This window comes from Mytilus californianus, unplaced genomic scaffold (genome assembly GCF_021869535.1).
Source record: "Mytilus californianus isolate M0D057914Y unplaced genomic scaffold, xbMytCali1.0.p SCAF_6, whole genome shotgun sequence".
Taxonomy (NCBI): domain Eukaryota; kingdom Metazoa; phylum Mollusca; class Bivalvia; order Mytilida; family Mytilidae; genus Mytilus; species Mytilus californianus.
In genome coordinates this window covers 40,012,365-40,031,407 of record NW_026262712.1, presented here as the reverse complement: position 1 = coordinate 40,031,407, position 19,043 = coordinate 40,012,365, and the positions used below count along the sequence as shown (strand labels likewise).

At 32.7% G+C, this 19,043-nt stretch overlaps 1 protein-coding gene across 2 annotated transcripts in view; it reads left to right on the top strand.

Annotated features, from left to right (window-relative positions):
• LOC127705580 (caspase-14-like) overlaps positions 1 to 19,043 on the top strand; it is a 173,909-nt gene that overhangs the window by 13,981 nt on the left and 140,885 nt on the right. The window lies entirely within an intron of this gene.

Genomic DNA, 19,043 nt, shown 5'->3' with positions numbered 1-19,043 from the left:
CCACTAATACGATCAGCAATTCTTGTGTATTTTAGTCAAGACGCCATCTTATAAACCATTGTAATGGCCTCCGAAGACTGCCGAGGGCCATGTAACCGGAAATAACCATATAAATATGTATAGATAGCGAGCACGTTGATTTGAATTTGTCTAGGTCTGTTTAATTTCATAGTATAGGTTAAAAATGTTAATCATCGTGTTTACCTGTATAGGAATGTTTTTTGTGGATCAAATCAGTCAATCAAATAGTTCACCCTTGTTTCACTTTCAATGATAATATTCTTTTCTTTTTTTTTCCTTTGAACAGCGTAACATGCCTAGTAAATATGTATCCCATCTCCAGCTAAGGGGTTAAATTGAATGTCACATGAATACGGATTGTATGAGGTTAAATTATCGACTTGCTAGTCAATAATACATCAGCAATGTTTTTGAGCTAATTTTGATAAATTTGAGCCAAACTGACTGCTTATAACGCGCATTATTTCAAAATTTCGCTTTGATTGATACTTGAAACAAAAAGAATCGTATTTTACACTTTTGTCTAAATCGAGGCTAATGCCCCTTCAAAACAGACCAAAAGAAATGTCTGATATTTCAAAAACCGACTAACGTGATACATTATTTCTTTTGTGTTAGTGTGAGCAGTCCCATATTCCATTCATCTACAGATTACAAATCTCCATCCATCAAATAAGCTCATCATATATACCAGGATTGAAAGTTTGTACACCAGACACGCGTTTCGTCTACACAAAACTAATCATTTACGTCTGAATCAAAAAGGTTGAACAGCCGAATAAATTACAAAGTTGAGGAGTATTGAAGACACCGAAACTCTCATTTAAAAAGAAAAAAAAACATTACAACAAAAGTAAAGTATACGTAGGAGGCGATGTTGCCTTTACGTCAATATTGCATCATTCCAATGACACAATATCATAAATAACCTCTAAAGGATACTATACAATCTTTAACAGAAGATTGATGCCTTCACAATTTGTGAGGCCCTAAATATATATTGTCTACAGTTTATAAAGGTTGAACATAAATTTAACCGAAACAATCAAAGACCACTTTCAACTCTGAATTCGTATAAAAAAGGCGTTTAGATATGACAACCGCTTCAGACTCAGACACATGGAAATTTGGCGGGGTTTAACTTGATTTTTTTTTATATTTCAACCACCCCTTGTACAGTTGAATTACAAAGTCACATTAAAGAAGGTACAACACAAGTTAACAGAATAAACATTAACATGATAATATGATTTTTGTATGTTTATTTGGTTTGTTTGTTATGTGTGGTTGCTGTCTTGTTCACGTAATACCCGTTATATTTTTCATTTATATCCAAAATTATTTATGCTGAAATTGACGAAACAAACAAAAAAAAACCCTTTATGTGGGCTTACATATCAAAAGACCCAAACGGTACATAGTTCAAATGTGACAACAAAAATAGACATCAGTCTATCAATGCATAGCTTTATTCTTGTCAGCGGAATAATAAAAAAGTTTACCAGGCATTCATATGCAATTCCTTCTGGGTATCAGGATATTTCCGACAGAGATAAAAACACGCATTTACAAATAACAATCAAACGTGATATTAAAAAGTTATTTTTAATTTTTCTTACCTCCAACTGACAGTAACAACAGACAGGCACCTAAACAAACATAAACCTTCATTTTGTTTTTTTCTCTACAACAAATACACACACTTTTAGATATATTTTCCATCATAATTCATTATTTGAAATCAAGGGAATTAGTGTTTTAATCAAGATGACAATATCAAACGAGAGTAAATTGCAATTGTAAGACCTTTGTATGAATACAACGAAATACTTGTATTGCCTTCTAAAAGGGTATCGCGACTATTTGTTTCGTCAAGGCAGGTTGCCGTACATCTTAATTTCCTTATTCGTTTAAAGTTTAAAGTTCAATGTGTAATGTTCTTACAATGTCCTTGTAGTTTGTTTGGTTATTTATAAATTAACTGAATTCCTTGAAAGGAAATATCTCTTAACCTCATTTTAATATCAGTTCAAAGAAGACAATCTGACTGCTTCAGTCGGCTTCATTCGATTTTTTTTTCAGGAATGGATGGTTTTATATATTTGTTATTATAAGATATCATACATTGATAAAGTAAGACATGTAAACTGTAAAATAAGGTTGACAGAGATATTCAAATATGAAAATTATGTTCTCATCTTTCATTAGGATTCTGTATAATGACAAAACTTGTGTATGCAAAACAAGCACAACCGTACACTATCCTACAAGAAACGTGTAGTGAATGCCGAATCACTAAAACAAAATATAGTTTCTTCTAGGGATACAATTGCAATTCTGTACAGCAAATTTAATTAAATCTCTGGTTGATTTAAAGTAGACTTTTCAGATAATTCATTTTTCAAGATTTTTAATTCTTCTATAAAATGTTTCTAAAATGTATGAAAACAAATGACAATTTTTCATTAAGATTAGGAAATTACATGCTTCATGTAATACATGTTATCATAACAATATTTAGGAATGTTAGTGATCTTGTACATTTTTCATTAAGCATGGAATCTCTTTTTGATTATTAATATGCTACGCCTTTGTTTTCTTGTCGCTTGAAACGTACAACGTATGCATTCAATTCTTCACTTAATATGACTGAAATTGTACTTACATTACAATAAACCGTCAGTGTATGAACGACTTTGAAATACTCTGCTGTTGTTAAGCTTTTATACACGATTTAGACGCAATAAAGTTAAATTATGGCAAAAACAGAAATATCCTGTTTTGCGGCTATAGGTCTTTTACGGTTAATGTACCAAAACACGATGCATCAATTTTAATGATAAGTAAATGAATGTTACCTTCTCCATATCCGTGTTTGTTTTCAAAATGTAATTCTAACGATAAATGAATGTTTTGTAACATGTTCATGTACAATTCAAAACAAGGAAAATAATGAGATGATCGAAGGTAAAACCAATTAGCAACTTCAATTATTTTGTAACTATTTATCACTGCGATTCATGACAATGGTTTGCACGTAAGGGGATAAGAAATATACAACGGTTAGGACATAGACGCGATAAAAAGCGTTTTTTTAACGATTGTTTAAGTATACAACCGGCAAATTTATAATATTTAGTTCTATATGAAAAGTTAGCTGAGTTGAACATCTACTGGAAAACGTTTGTTTAGTTTAACCTTGATATCGACTTTTCAGTTTGTGTGTTTTTTTTAATTACGGCATATTCATCATGTGTTACCACATACCATCTGAGCATTACTTATACAGATGGAATAAATACAAAATTAGTAACGTCACATGAATGTATCAGATATCGATACCCTGGGTCCGTTTAAGATAATCTATCATAAACTGTTATGTTGAGTCCATGTAAATTGAGTAAGTTAAGCCCGTTGATGTTGTATAATCGAAGATATATAATTAATAAAAAGAGGCGAAATATTTGAAAGGGACATTCAAACTCATTATTTGAAAATAAACTGACAACACGATTTAAAAAAAAACAAAAGACCAAAAGACAAATGACAATATAAAAAACACAACACAGAAAACTAAAGACTATGGAATATGAACCCCACCAAACATTGGGGTGATCTGTTGTTACTTTTTTTGGTAATACAGTTTTTACTGTTAACATTCATTTATTCATATTTATCTTTTTGAACTTTTGATTCTGAGCGTTTCTAAATCATATAATCCATAGGCACTATATAATTATGGACACACACACGGTTTGAATAAATGATCAGTGTCTTCTTGATTGAAATGAAATTCATCATGTTTAAAAAACAGAAAGAAAAATGAAATCAAACTTATTTCTGTTTTCTAGTCTTTTTTGCACACGTATATCATGTATAGTTTTTCGTACATATTTTTGTTTCACTTCAGATTTTTGTGCGTTGATGAATGTTGAGAAAAGAAAACAGGTTGGGTATGATGCTGAACATCTATTATGTATACACAACTTGCAAGTTTGGACAGTTATGTCAATCATTATTATAATAAAACAACACACAAACTATGTCACGGACACAACAAACAAACAGATCATTTACTGTGAGGATAATAATTCAATTGACAAGCACTGGTCTGCAAATTACAAATATCCGTTTGGGTTGCCATAGATTTACAGATGACAATAACCAAGCAGTCAATGGAGTGGTTCAGTAACCCATAGTTGTTGCCCTAAAAATCTAAAAAAATGTTGTCAGCGATAATGTTGTAACATTTTATGAAAACATACGTTTAAAAGTCAAATCGTTTGCTATAAAGACGAATTACACCGATTGCATCAATAGTGATGTATTTTTGACGTCATAAATGTAAATCGAGTTTTGCAAAATTTCTGACACTTATCTGAAAAGTAGTGGCGCAAACCCATCACAAGCAAATATGTTTGTTAATATATTCCCTAAATACCATATTCTTTACTGTTTATCCAATATTATATCATATTTCAGACATGTACATTTATAATATACGAAGCAGATATTTTGCAGACCTGGTTAATCGTTCTCAAAAGTTTAACAAGGATAAAATTTTAGAGATGTTAATATATTCGCAATTCCAAAACGTAAACCAATAATTACGTTCATCAGTGCACTATTGCTGTTTTTATGTTTTTGTCATTTTATGGCAGTGAATTATGTACATACAAAAACTCAGAACGTATTCTGGGTTAAATTAAGTACGCATATGAAAGTATAGCACTAGCTGAGTAATTCATTATCTATAATTGCAAATTCATAACCTACCGATTTCTTAAGGCACTCAGGATGATGATGTATAATTTGAAAGTTGTAAATGAAGATCTTTGGCATATTGACTTATATAATCCTGTAATGCGTGATATGTGACAAAAACATGCCATAATCACATTTTACAGAATTCCTTGTAAATCACAACACTGGACAGTACATAAAGTGAACTACTAACTCCGGGGCTTAAAAGCATTAGGCAATTCAAATTAATTCAATGGTATGCATTTAACCTTAAATTTTTTTAATCGATATGTGAATGACATAACGGATTTCTTGAAAATTAGGAACACTCACTTTTCGATAAAAACAATTTTTTTAAAGGCATAGTACGGAGACCTGTTACAAAAACATGTTTTAATGTGTGTTCTCCTTTGGCTCTTGTTCCATAATTAAAGGGTTTCCATTCACATAATCCATGACCTTTCCTTTTAAAACGTGGACTTCGTTAATTTTTTTATGCCACTTCAATTCAATTCGGTCTATTATAAGGAGACTGAAATGGCCATAGAAATGTAGACAACGGCTTCAAACACTTTCTCGCCAACCACGTTAAAAACGAACAATTTTGCAATATCCCCTTCTTCCTTACTTGTTTCTGTATTCTTATGAGTAGATTTCATACAGGAGGTTCTCTTAAGGAAGGAAAAGAAACCAGCATTATCTTTTAACTGCACTTTCCGCAGTGTTTATTATGTACTCTCACGATATGCTGCTTACATGAATGGGGATGATCAACAAATTGATACTTGCAATTAACATGATTAACAATACGACTGATGCCACTTGTGTTACTCGATTTATTGAATTGCTTCCCCTTTCAGGTCCGTGTATATTTGCATCCATTCGTTTTTCATTTTGAAATATCAAACTCAAAAAACAAAAAACGAGAGTGTTTTCATTTTTCGTTTTTGATTTCTCAAAAACCAAAACAAAAAACAAAAGTGTTTTCATTTTTCGTTTTTGATTTCTCTAAAACCAAAACGGAAAACGAAAGTGTCTTCATTTTTTGTTTTTGATTTCTCTAAAACCAAAATGAAAATCTAAAGTGTTTCCGTTTTTCGTTTTTGATTTCACTAAACAAGAATTTTGTATTCAATTTTAATTATTTCTCGTTTTATAATGTACAATGTTTTCCTTTCTTGTTTCACAGTCATTGATAGTAAATAATGCCAATGTAAACACCCCGGTGTTCTTTCAACATAATGTTGACAAAATAGACCGCCTGACTTATGAATTGAACTACGTTGATAAATGAATCAAAGCCTTTCAAATTACCTTGTTTGTATCTTTAATAAAAAAAAAAAAATATATTTAAATATTAAACGAATCATAAATTTAAATTGTACAATACAATATTATATAAAGATGGTACAAATAAATAGATTGATTACAACATCACATTAACAAGTGAGGTTACTACTTTTTAGAACTGATAAGAAAACTACTCCGGTCGTTATAGTATACATGCACAGTCACTGTGCTTATCAGGTCTTTAGTCGAAGATAATGTCGACGGATGCAAAAGACTTTATCAATCTGAACAATAAGGGTGCGTGATCTTTACTTTTAAATTTAGAAAGGTTGATCTCAGATGATTAGAATTCATTACCAAGGTCCATTATACGAACATTCAGGACGATAATGTGTTTTGCTTGATCAGTTGATTGAAAAACAAATTTCCGCAATTTCACAATTCAAACTGGGATTAGCATTCAATCATTTTGCCATTCGGAGCCTACTCGGTATTAGTTTTGCTTATTTTTGAAAGCTATATGGTGACCTTAACTGGAGCCTGGGTGTGGATGGGGGTTTACGGAATAGGAATATATGAATAATAGAGACAATGGACCAAGAAATAAAAAAAAATATAGAATAATGAGGTGTTAAAATATAAAGAGAACAGAATAATTGGCGAAAAGTATAAAGAAATAAAGAATAGAGAAAAATGGCCTGAAACACTGATTAAAGAATAGAGAAAATCGGCATAGAATATCAAAAAATACAGAAATGAAGAACCCCGTATCCAGACCATCATCCTAGTTGCCTAAACCAACATTATTTTGTCTCCGGAAGATTGTTATTGGTTATCATACGTTTTCTTTTTATTTCAATGCCTATCAATTAAGACATGAGCTTTCATAATTTGCCAGCTTATTACATTATAAAAAAAGACTAAGCTGAACATCACTCTGGATTTTTTCTCAAGTGGACCTCAGCTACCTACCCTACCACACCATTACCGAAAAGTTAATAAAATAAATCTACGGAAATACTAGGTGCAAAGGGAATTTGGGTAGCTGAGGTCTTCTGGAGAAACAAATCCAGGGTGTTATTCGTCTTAGTTTTTTTTAAGTAGGTCCAAAGTTGGGGTCCGCGGACACCCAACCCCACCCTTACCGAAAATTTAATAAAAAAAAATTCTAAGGCAATACTTTAGTCCGCACTAAGACAAAGGAAGCTTAGTAGCTGAGGTCTACAGTAGAAAAAACACAGGGTATTTTTCGGCTTAGTTTTTTTTTCTAAAGTAGGTCCAAAGTTGAGGTCAGATACCCTACCCAACCCTTACCGAAAAGTTAACAAACAAAAATTCTATGGCAATACTTTTTTCCGCACTAGGTGCAAACGTAAGCTAGAGACCTAGCGCCTACTTGATCAAATTTCCCAGTTTGGGTATAGCACGGATTATTTTTTAAAGCTAATAAATAATTTCCTTGCCCACCATACTTTGAGTACAAAAAATAAACCTTTCGTCCAATCATAAGTAAGAGAAATCCACTGTTTCAGAAGTAGAATGTTTTGTCTTAACAGTTTTGTGAGGCAAAAAAAAAGTTAAGGCACGAGTGCAACTTTTTTTTTCTTCTAATGCAGAATAATTGTTACTTTTCTTGAACTATTTGACAGGATGCCGAGAATATGGAAAGCTATTTCACACAAAAGTGCAATTTTGCCAACATTTAAATAATTTCATAATTATTTACGATTCTATATACACTCAAAAGTGTTGACTATTTGAAATGTAAAGCGTGCAGCACGCTGTGTGATGTATTGAAAGCGATTTGTATTGTATTTATATAATTAATGAACAAGAAATGAAATTTTGAAGTTCATTGAATAGTGTCTTTGACTGCTTAATTATATATTAAACATATAATATAGTGGTTATATATTAATAAAAACATTTGAAGTACGTTTGAATCTTATGCAAAATTTGGGTTTATATAAACATCTGAAAACTGGCTGCTAGCGAAGTGGCTGCTAACGAGTGGCTGCTTGCTTGAACCTGGTTTCACAAACTCCGCATTTTCATTCCCGTCTTCACATTACAAGTTTCAATAAACGTTTAGTAAATTATTTCAATGTGAAGAAAATGACACCGTATTATGCCAACAACTGGTTTTAGAATTAATTAGTTTATTTCCGATGCAAAGACCTTATAAGTGAATCAATATTAATACAAAAATATGTCATATTTAATGATTCCTCATGGGGTTTTTGATTTATGTGATTACTTGACCGTTTTTTTAGTGATTATTTGATTACTATACCAAATATTTCATGATTATTTGATTATCTAGGACTGTATTTTAGATTAATTGATTACCAAGTTTAAACAATGAATTTGTGTGTATAGCATACATATAAAATTGGGCTTGAAAGACGTTATCTTTTTCGCCTCGCTCCGCTCGGTAAAATTTTTAAGAATTAAGTCCGAAGATTGAACGCGTTTGTCCAGTAATCTTATTAAAATTCATACAAAAATGTTATATAAGTATAACGGAATCAGAGATATATCTTTTTATTAGATTGGTTCGTCTAATTTAGTATTTTTATCTGAATTAAATCTACTAACTTCATTAATAAAGGATTTGAAGAAGAATGTGTCCATAGTACATGAATGCCCCACTCGCACTATCATTTTCTATGTCCAGTGGACCGTAAATTGCGGTCAGAGCTCTAATTTGGCATTAAAATTAGAAAGATCATATCATATGGAACATGTGTACTGAGTTTCAAGTTGATTGGACTTCAACTTCATCAAAAACTACTTTGACCAAAAACATTAACCTGAAGCGGAACAGACGGATGAACGGAAGAACAAACGGACGCACAGACCGAAAAACATAATGCCTATAAATGGGACATACATTCACAAAATGTGCTGAAATTGAATGAAGGTCTTGTAAATCTCAATTAGACCATAACAGGCATATCCAAATAAAGTTCCCTGAAGTCACAAACAACTTCCCTCACTTGAAGATCTATTTTCACTACTTCTGCAATATTGTATTTATCAATAATAATATAAATAGAAATTGTATGCATGTAAATTAAAAACGATCAGGGTAAACTTATCAATTTTTTAAATAAACTTATTTTAAAAGGTTACCAATTGAACACTGTAAATAGATCTTTAAATATTGTTGTTATTGGTATAAATATTAATTTTGTTATCAGTAACTCAAAATTATACTACATATTATTGATATACACATCAAGGTACTACAATCTGTTGATACCTATGATTTGGCATTGCACAAGGTCATGTCTTTCTCTGACTGTTAATGACGTCTTTACACTAAATCCATTGGATTTTGGATGTGTACTGATAGATATTTTAGTCTTAGATACATGTTTTTTGTATTAGTTGTTATTGGCTTTAAACTAGCTGTCAGTATTGCGATTACTCTCAGATCTGTACTTTGTGTCCTTTTTTTGTTTGTTAAGGATGTATAAATACCCTGCCACGTCCGGTCTGTGCTTTTGATAGATGTTTTTTTTTTTCTGTTTTGTATCGATCTGATATGTTAAGCCCTTTTCAACTGATTTTTATAGTTTGTTCTTATGTTGTTCTGTAACAAAACTCGTCCCACGTTAACGGGAGGGTTGAGCGCTCACTTGCATGTTTAACCCCGCCACATACTGAATGTGCCTGTCCCAAGTTAGGAGCCTGTAGTTCAATGGTTGTCGTTTGTTGATGTCTGTCATATTTGTTTTTCGTTTTATTGTGTTATAAATTAGGCCGTTTTTTCTCAACTGAACTGTTTCATATTTTTCATGTCAGAGCCTTTCATAGCCGACTATACCTAACTGGTTGTTTTCTCACTGTTGAAGGTGGTACGGTTGCCTATATATAATTGCTTACATCCACTTCATTTGAACTTTGGGGATAGTTGTCACATTGGCAATCATACCACATCTCCTTATTAAAATGTTGAGGGAGGAGGGGGGTGAAATTTGTATTTCTTAGGAAAGTTCCAATGTTTTCCTCTCAGGCCACCCAGTTTTGATTGGATATCTTCTCATTTTGCTGTGCCCTTGGATTTGTGTTTAAGGCCAACCAGAGCTTACTGACTGTTGGTGGGTAGTTGAAGACCATATGGTAAGCTCTAGGTGTCTTTTTGCATATTGTTAATGGTGATTTGGTGATGTCTTCATGCCATTGTCCCATTACTTTATATAGACAGCTTATCAGTCAACCATATCTATCAAAGACGACAAATGATGGCCAAAGCTCTCCTGACCTTTTGTATAGTCAGGCGAGAAACAAGATATAAACGGACATGGCTTGGTATAAACATGTATATTTAGTAAATTCGTATAAATCCAAGTCAAAGTAATATTTCAAAACAACATAAAAATATAAAAGTGTAAAAAAAAAAATTGTTAATAAATCTTGAAAATATTATTGTGTTTGTGTGTGGCCATGGATAAAGGCATGTTTTTCAGTCTGGGTAAAAAAAAAATTATTGACTTCGGGTACAAATCCCTGCTCCACCCCAGAAAATCAAATGGTTGCTTCCTTGGGAACAATAGAGATTGAAGATGTTGAGAATGAAGATCAGGTAATAATTTTATGTTCTGCGGCGACGTTAAAGGAGTTGTGTAATATTCCTTATTGTAAAAGTTCCTTTTCTGCTTTTTATAGACTTATTAAGACTTGGAATAGATCCACGATGACTAATGAACGGTCGTGTATGGTTTGGCAATTTTACATGCCTACCGATAATAAAATTGACAATGGAAATGGGGAATATGTCAAAGAGACAACAACCCGACCAAAGAGCAGACAACAGTCGATGTCCAGATATGATACGATAGTACCGGACATAGAAAAAACTGTCTTTTTTTCATGGAAAATTAAACTTTTACAGTATATTAAAGAATACAAAACTAGCTCTCTTTTCTGTAAATACAAATAAAAAGCTGACATGGGTGAGATTAAAGCTAGAAATCCCAATCTCCCAATTCACTTAAAAAGACGATATATAGATATAAGAAGATGTGGTATGAGTGCCAATGAGACATTTCTCAATCCAAGTCACAATTTGTAAAAGAAAAACCATTGTAGGTCAAAGTACGATCTTCAACACGGAGCCTTGGCTCACACCGAACTACAAGCTACAAAGGGCCCCAAAATGACCAGTACAAAACCATTCAAACGGGAAAACTATGCAACGGTATAATCTATATAATAAACAAGAAACAAGAACACTTATGAACCACATCAACAAACGGCAACTACTGAACATCAGGTTCCTGACTTAGAACAGGTACAAACAAATGCAGCGGGTTTAAACGTTTTGATAGGTACCAAATTCACTCTTATCCGAAACAATAATGTAACATATGCCCTTTAATATTGAATGGCTAAACTTGCATTGAGCCGTGTTTAGGTCCTAAAATAAAAAATAAAGAGATGTGCATGGGACAAAATCGCACACAATACATAGAAAAAATACAAATTATCAATGAACAGGGCTTTTATTCCTGTTCTTCATCTTGAAAGTTGCTGGTTGGTCTTCAACGAGGAAAAGAACCATTCATACCCGGAAAACAACAGCCACACACTTGGCTATGTGGGTTACAATGTTTTGCTTTATCCTACACCCTGGATTTTTCTCCAGAAGACCCCAGGTACCCAGCTTCCCTTTGCACCTAGTGCGGACAAAAGTATTGCCGTAGATTTTTTTTATAACTTTTCGGTAATGGTGTGGTAGGATGGGTAGCTGAGGTCTACTTGAGAAAAAATCCAGAGTGATGTTCGGCTTAGTCTTTTTTTATAATGTAATAAGCTGGCAAATTATGAAAGCTCATGTCTTAATTGATAGGCATAGAAATGAAAAGAAACGTATGAAAACCAATAACATTCTACCGGAGACAAAATAACGTTGGTTTAGGCAACTAGTATGATGGTCTGGATGCGTATTTCTTCATTTCTGTATTCTTTAATATTCTATTCCATTTTTCTCTATTCTTTAATCAGTGTTTCAGGCCATTTTTCTCTATTCTTTATCATGTTTATTTCTTTATCTTCTTGCCAATTATTCTGTTCTTTTTATATTTAAACCACTCATTATTCTATTTTTTTTTTTATTTATTGATCCATTGTCTCTATTATTTATATTTTTTGCCCACTATTCTCTATTCCGTAAACCCCCATCCACACCCAGGCTCTAGTTAAGGTCACTATATAGCTTTCAAAAATAAGAAAAACTAATACCGAGTAGGCTCCGAATGGCAAAATGATTGAATGCTAATCCCGGTTTGAATTGTGAAAATGCGGAAATTTGTTTTTCAATCAACTGATCAAGCAAAACACATTATCGTCCTGAATGTTCGAATGATGGACCTTGGTTATGAATTCTAATCATCTGAGATCAACCTTTCTAAATTTAAAAGTAAAGATCACGCACCCTTATTGTTCAGATTGATAAAGTCTTTTGCATCCGTCGACATTATCTTCGATTAAAGATCTGATAACCACAGTGACTGTGCATGTATACTTTAACGACCGGGGTAGTTTTCTTATAAGTTTTTAAAAGTAGTAACCTCCCTTGTTAATGTGATGTTGTGATCAATCTATTTATTTGTACCATCTTTATATAATATTATATTGTACAATTTAAATTTATGATTCGTTAAATATTTAAATATAATAATTTATTTTTTATTAAAGATATAAACAAGGTAATTTGAAAGGCTTTGATTCATTTATCAGTAATAGTTATACACTGAGGTATAGGTGTGTCTGGATAAGAAACCCCGACGGCCGGAGGCCGCAGGGGTTTCTTATCCAGACACGCCGTATCCCGAAATGTATAACTAACTTACACCCGATACTAAATAATTTATTCTGTTTACATTGAATATCAAATGAAAAAGAACGGATAGCATTTTGATTGACAATACCAAACCATAAGAAAAGGCATATTTTTTTAGATGAAACTCCACTAGTAACCTTACTTTGACGATCTTCATTCAAACTTTGACAAGTGAGTAGATTTTACAAATGTCAAAGTTGCCGTTTTGCATATTCCCGTTAAATGCATGTGCTTATATGGACCAACAGGTCAAGGTTGGCAGTATCGTGCATTCTTATTACAAAAAAAATAAAAATACACCATGCTCCTTCAGGTTATCGGAATTCCAATGGGGACTAACTGTGCACCACTTATTGCGGACCTTTTTTTGTATTGCTATGAGTTACAATTTATGACAAAAATCAGCAAAGACCCATCGAAACAACATCTAATACACAAATTTAATAATACTTTTAGATATTTGGATGATATTTTGGCTCTCAATAATGACGACTTCAGTATGTATACTAAAGAAATTTATCCTGTTGAACTTACTTTGAATAAAGCTAATACTAACAATGACCACTGCCCTTTCCTCGATCGTGATATCTATATCATTAACGGAAAGCTTAATACTAAAATATATGATAAAAGAGATGATTTTTCATTTCCTATCGTTAATTATCCATTTTTAGATGGTGACGTTCCCTTGTCACCATCTTACGGTGTTTATATATCTCAACTTGTACGATTCGCTCGTGTATGTAACAATGTTTTAGATTTTAACGAGAGAAATTTATGTATTACTGAAAAATTATTACTTAAGGGTTTTCGATATCACAAACTAGTCAAAACATTTACTAAATTTTATCATCGGTATAAGGACATCATTCGTAAATATAGCTCAACATGCAGACTTCTTACACGTTCAGGTATTTCACATCCAATTTTTTATGGAAATATTATTTATAAAGCACAAAAATGTCAGTATTCACCTCTGAAGCTAACAAAACCTTTAAATAGACTTATTAAGAAGGGATATAGTTACGATACTGTTGTCAGGTCATTAAAGATTGCATATTTTGGCGTTAATATTGATTCACTTATATGGTCTTTGCATCGGCACTAAACACATTTATTTAAAAACAAGTTGTTGGCATGTCACGGGTTATGTTCTTCTCATATATGTTATGATGTTATGATACTAAACCCCTAACGGGAAGGATTGTGCCTGATATTCATATGATGAAGACATAATCTTTCAATCAGTTTAATTGAAGTCTGGAGCTGGCATGTCAGTTAACTGCTAGTAGTCTGTTGTTATTTATGTATTATTGTCATTTTGTTTATTTTCTTTGGTTACATCTTCTGACATCAGACTCGGACTTCTCTTGAACTGAATTTTAATGTGCGTATTGTTATGCGTTTACTTTTCTACATTGGCTAGAGGTATAGGGGGAGGGTTGAGATCTCATATAAATGTTTAACCCCGCCGCATTTTTGCGCCTGTCCCAAGTCAGGAGCCTTTAGCCTTTGTTAGTCTTGTATTATTTTTAATTTTAGTTTCTTGTGTACAATTTGGAGTTTAGTATGGCGTTCATTATCACTGAACTAGTATATATATTTGTTTAGGGGCCAGCTGAAGGACGCCTCCGGGTGCGGGAATTTCTCACTACATTGAAGACCTGTTGGTGACCTTCCGCTGTTGTCTGTTCTATGGTCGGGTTGTTGTCTCTTTGACACATTCCCCATTTCCATTCTCAATGTTATCCTTGAATGCAGTTGTCAATATGGACGGGGTATAAGACGGGCGACATTTTAATTCAGGCGTTGGATTTGGCAGAAGAGACTGAAGGAAACGTAATATTTATAACCCAAAGTTCTTGCATGTTTCAGTTTAATGAAGGTAATCATAAATGTATTTTACATGCTACGGTTTTATCAAAAAAGCCCCTCCTCCTTCTCAACATTAAACAAACATTCATATTCGAACATACTGAGGGATAGGTGTGTCTGGATTAGAAATCCGACGACCGGACACATAAAAAAATATAGATTGCATATGTAAGAACCCTCCCCCTTTTGGGGCCATCCAGGGGAGGGGGGTTCCGGGGGTTGGGACCTTCATTTTTTTGACGATCAATGTTTTAGATTGAGGACATCATATGGTTGGATCACCCCCCCCCCCCCCCCTTTTTTTAACTTGGATTGCAACCCCCCTTTTTAAAAATGGCTGGATACGCCCTTGGACAAAAGTTTTTTGCATGTATGTTCTTTAAGACATTGCCATATGGGATCAAAATTTTAGCTTCAAGCAGAGGAGTAATTATTTAAATGATTTTTTTTTTAATTCAAAATAGATGCTAAATATTTTTTTTGCTATTGGAATTTCCTGAAACATGTTTTTTTTTTTTTAATATGTCTTGAAACAACTTGTAGTGAACACTATTAGTAATCTCTTCTGTTCATGATATTAAAAAAACAATTTCTATTGTTATGAATAACAATGTAATGTGTTTTCGGGATGTAGAAGCAGGGGTTTCCAGAAACCCCGCTCGTCACACCCTGTGGACAAAATCCATTGTTATTCGTAACAATAGATCTATTCAATTTACACTTGTTTCAGAAATAGAAACTATGAAGTATAACAATAGAACCAGGGTGTAACCGTAGTTCAATTCATAAGTCAGGCGGTCTATTTTGTCTACATTATGTTGAAAGAACACCGGGGTGTTTACATTGACATTATTTACTACCATAGACTGTGAAACAAGAAAGGAAAACATTGTACATTATAAAACGAGAAATAATGAAAATTAAATACAAAATTCTTGTTTAGTGAAATCAAAAACGAAAAACGGAAACACTTTTGATTTATATTTTGGTTTTAGAGTAATCAAAAACTAAAAATGAAAACACCTTCGTTTTCCGTTTTGGTTTTAGAGAAATCAAAAACGAAAAATGAAAACACTTTTGTTTTTTGTTTTGGTTTTTGAGAAATCAAAAACGAAAAATGAAAACACTCTCGTTTTTTGTTTTTTGTTTTTGATATTTCAAAATGAAAAACGAATGGACGCAAATATCCACGGACCCTTTCAGTACATCTGAGTTGTTTTGGTGGTTTTATTGTTTTGTGAAATATTGTTTGCATTTTTATTGATCAAACTTTTTTAGCCAACGGTATTTCTTGTAATTGTGAACCTCTGTGAACTCGGTATATTCTCTCCCTTTTTCTACTTTTTCTATGTAACACGAAATGTTTTTTTTTCTCTAAGGTATCGGAGGTTTACTAAGTGTGCGCTAAATCTATCACAGGAATTTCTAAATTTAAAAGATAAGTATGTATCAATGAAAATATGGATAAACCCAATAGGGATCTTAAGCCGTGTTTCCATTGCGCTAAACTCGGTATGGTGTAAGTGTACACAACACTTAAAATAAACTCAATTACGTTACCATTAATATAAACCAAGGTGTACGTGTAGTTTAAAACAAGTTTTGACTACATGCAGTCGATAGTCAATGTAAGCCTTATGTGGGTTAAGCGTACATAAAAATATATATTAAAAAACGTAGATATTATTACGAATATTTAAGAAAGTTACATATATTGAATTAAAATTATAATGATTTAGGTACTTTATGTGTACTTTACTATGTGACGTCATTATAGTAGGTGAATTGCGTTTAAACCAGAAGTTTGAATACTTTGAAAAAGTAATATGAACGTTTTCTAAAAAGTTTACAGTGGCGCCAACCTCCGCTCACACATATTTATCCCGAAATAATCTTGATATACCATATATTTTACTTTAAAAATAAAAAAAAAAAAAAAAATCAATGGGCGAGGGATTGCGCCAGATATAAGAAATGATGGAAAAAGATCGGAAAAGGTGAAAATTCCTATAAAAATGGACTAGAACGACATATTTTACTTTTTTAGATACATATTTAAAATATATCAAACAGCTTTTGAATTTCCTTACTATACTTTCAAAAATACTTCATTTAGCAATACCTAAACATTACATTTACTCATACAGTTCACGTTTAAAAAATGTACTTTACAAGGCAGCAAAATTGGTATAAAGACTCTCCTCTTTGAAGTAAATGTCGGTTTTGAAGCTGGCATAATATCTAAACTTTTTAATTTATACAATGAAAATTTTTCTATATTCATAAGTAAGAGCATGTTCTGTCTTCTAAACCTGTAAATGCTATGTAAGATAGAGACATAAGTTGGGTGTTGGGGATTCCTGCAAACATATTGAAAAAACAAATACAGATAAGAAAAAAAAAATGTATCTATCAAAAAGAACAAAATCAGTAGATTGTAAAAATCTATTAACGCTACCGTGAAGTCTTCAATGTCTATTAAAATGACCCACTGAGAATCGCAGATATTTACTAGATTTAATAAAGCAGGCAAGTGGTTAGTATCTAGTACCGAGCTTGTTGCCATATACATACAATTTATGTCATGGTTTGGTGTGTTTGCATATGAAGATATCTTTTCTATAAATCGTACAGATGTTTAAGAGGAGAAGCCCACCTGTACTGCACCATCCACAAAGTGACAGCATACTGCGCAATAACTCATTTTTCGGAAGTTAAAATATAAGTTCCCCAAAAAGTTCTTCCCATTGAAAAAAAAAAAAGACGAAGAAATATGCCAAATGTTTAATTCGTTAATTTCAATCTCTGATCTGAACAACGAGCACCTGCAAAAACATGAAATAAATTAAGAATAAATATTTTTCATCATATATACCTACTACTGAAAACATGCAATTTAGAAACTTAACAATGGTCACTTACCATAATTTCATCGATTTTCAATTCTTTTAAAGCAAGAGGCTGCAAAACTACTCCAAACGGTCATCCATTTTGTTCACTATTAAAATTTAAAAGAACAATTTAAGCCATCAGGCAGACGAAGCTGATGCCAACTGGTACACTGTAAGCCTGCCCGTCGTACTAACCAGCATTGCTTACCAAAAATTCGTTAAGGAAACCGTGAGATAATTTTGAATTGCATCGAAGCGATTGTTTTGTTTGACAAGGAATCTAATTATTAACGGTGCAAGACTATTTCCGTGGAATTAATTCCTCTTATTCACGTGATATTTCTCAAAACACCCCTGAAATTTTCGAAAGCTGGTGGAATTTTGCTCAAGAAAAGTATGCAATAATTTCTCAATATGTCCAAGGGGAACAAATATTATGGCACTGTGTATAACAAAGATTCCAGGGGAATTTCTGTTAGGCGGAACAAATATACATTGACACCAGGACTAAACAAAATTTGTAAGATGTGGTACCTATTTTCAGTCCTGTAAGGGGACGACCATTTGAAATTGGGATAGGATGTAGGGATGAGTTTGTTTTTGTTGTTTTTTTGGGGGTGGGGGTGGGAGGTGAATAAACACTCATTTTCATGGTTTGCTACGCATTTTTTGTTTTCAAAATTGGATTGAACCCATTCCTTTTGTCCCGAAACAAAATTATCGTACCGTTATCTTGTCTGCCAGTATGAAGTTTCTAAGATGGGCAAACAGAAATGATTGTTTCCATTATTTCCTGGATGTTTCTGCATACAAAAGAAAATAGTGAATGTTTAATTTAAAGTAATTTTTGTAACTAAAGAAAAGAAACATATTATAGATCGCAATCGTCATTGTCCTAATGCTACTACCGTGTAGGACTGCAGCCATTGCAATGTCAAGAAGAATTTCATTGAAGGATATGCAGTCTAAATACACATATCTTAGAACCCTCTCTTGTATTTTTTTGTTAAATTTTCTCTGTACAAAAATGCCAAACCAAAGGGCAAACTTTAGATTTACACTCAAAAAAGTATATATTGTTGTAACTTTGTGTTCCTGATGAAATAAGGCATCGGGAACACTCAACTGTTGCCATGCCTGTCTTTACATTTTACTATTTAGTGCATCAAATTTAAGTCGATAATCTAAATCAATTCCAAATCAATTTGTAACAGGATTTGCTTCTGTGTATCTTATTTTCATTTGACCAGTCAGTCAGCATAAGCTTATTAGCTTGTAATGAAGATAAGACAGGATAGGATACTTGTATTCCAATTAAAGGGCCCATGAAGAGCACAAAATTTAACACAAGTATTTTTTTTTATAATTGGAAA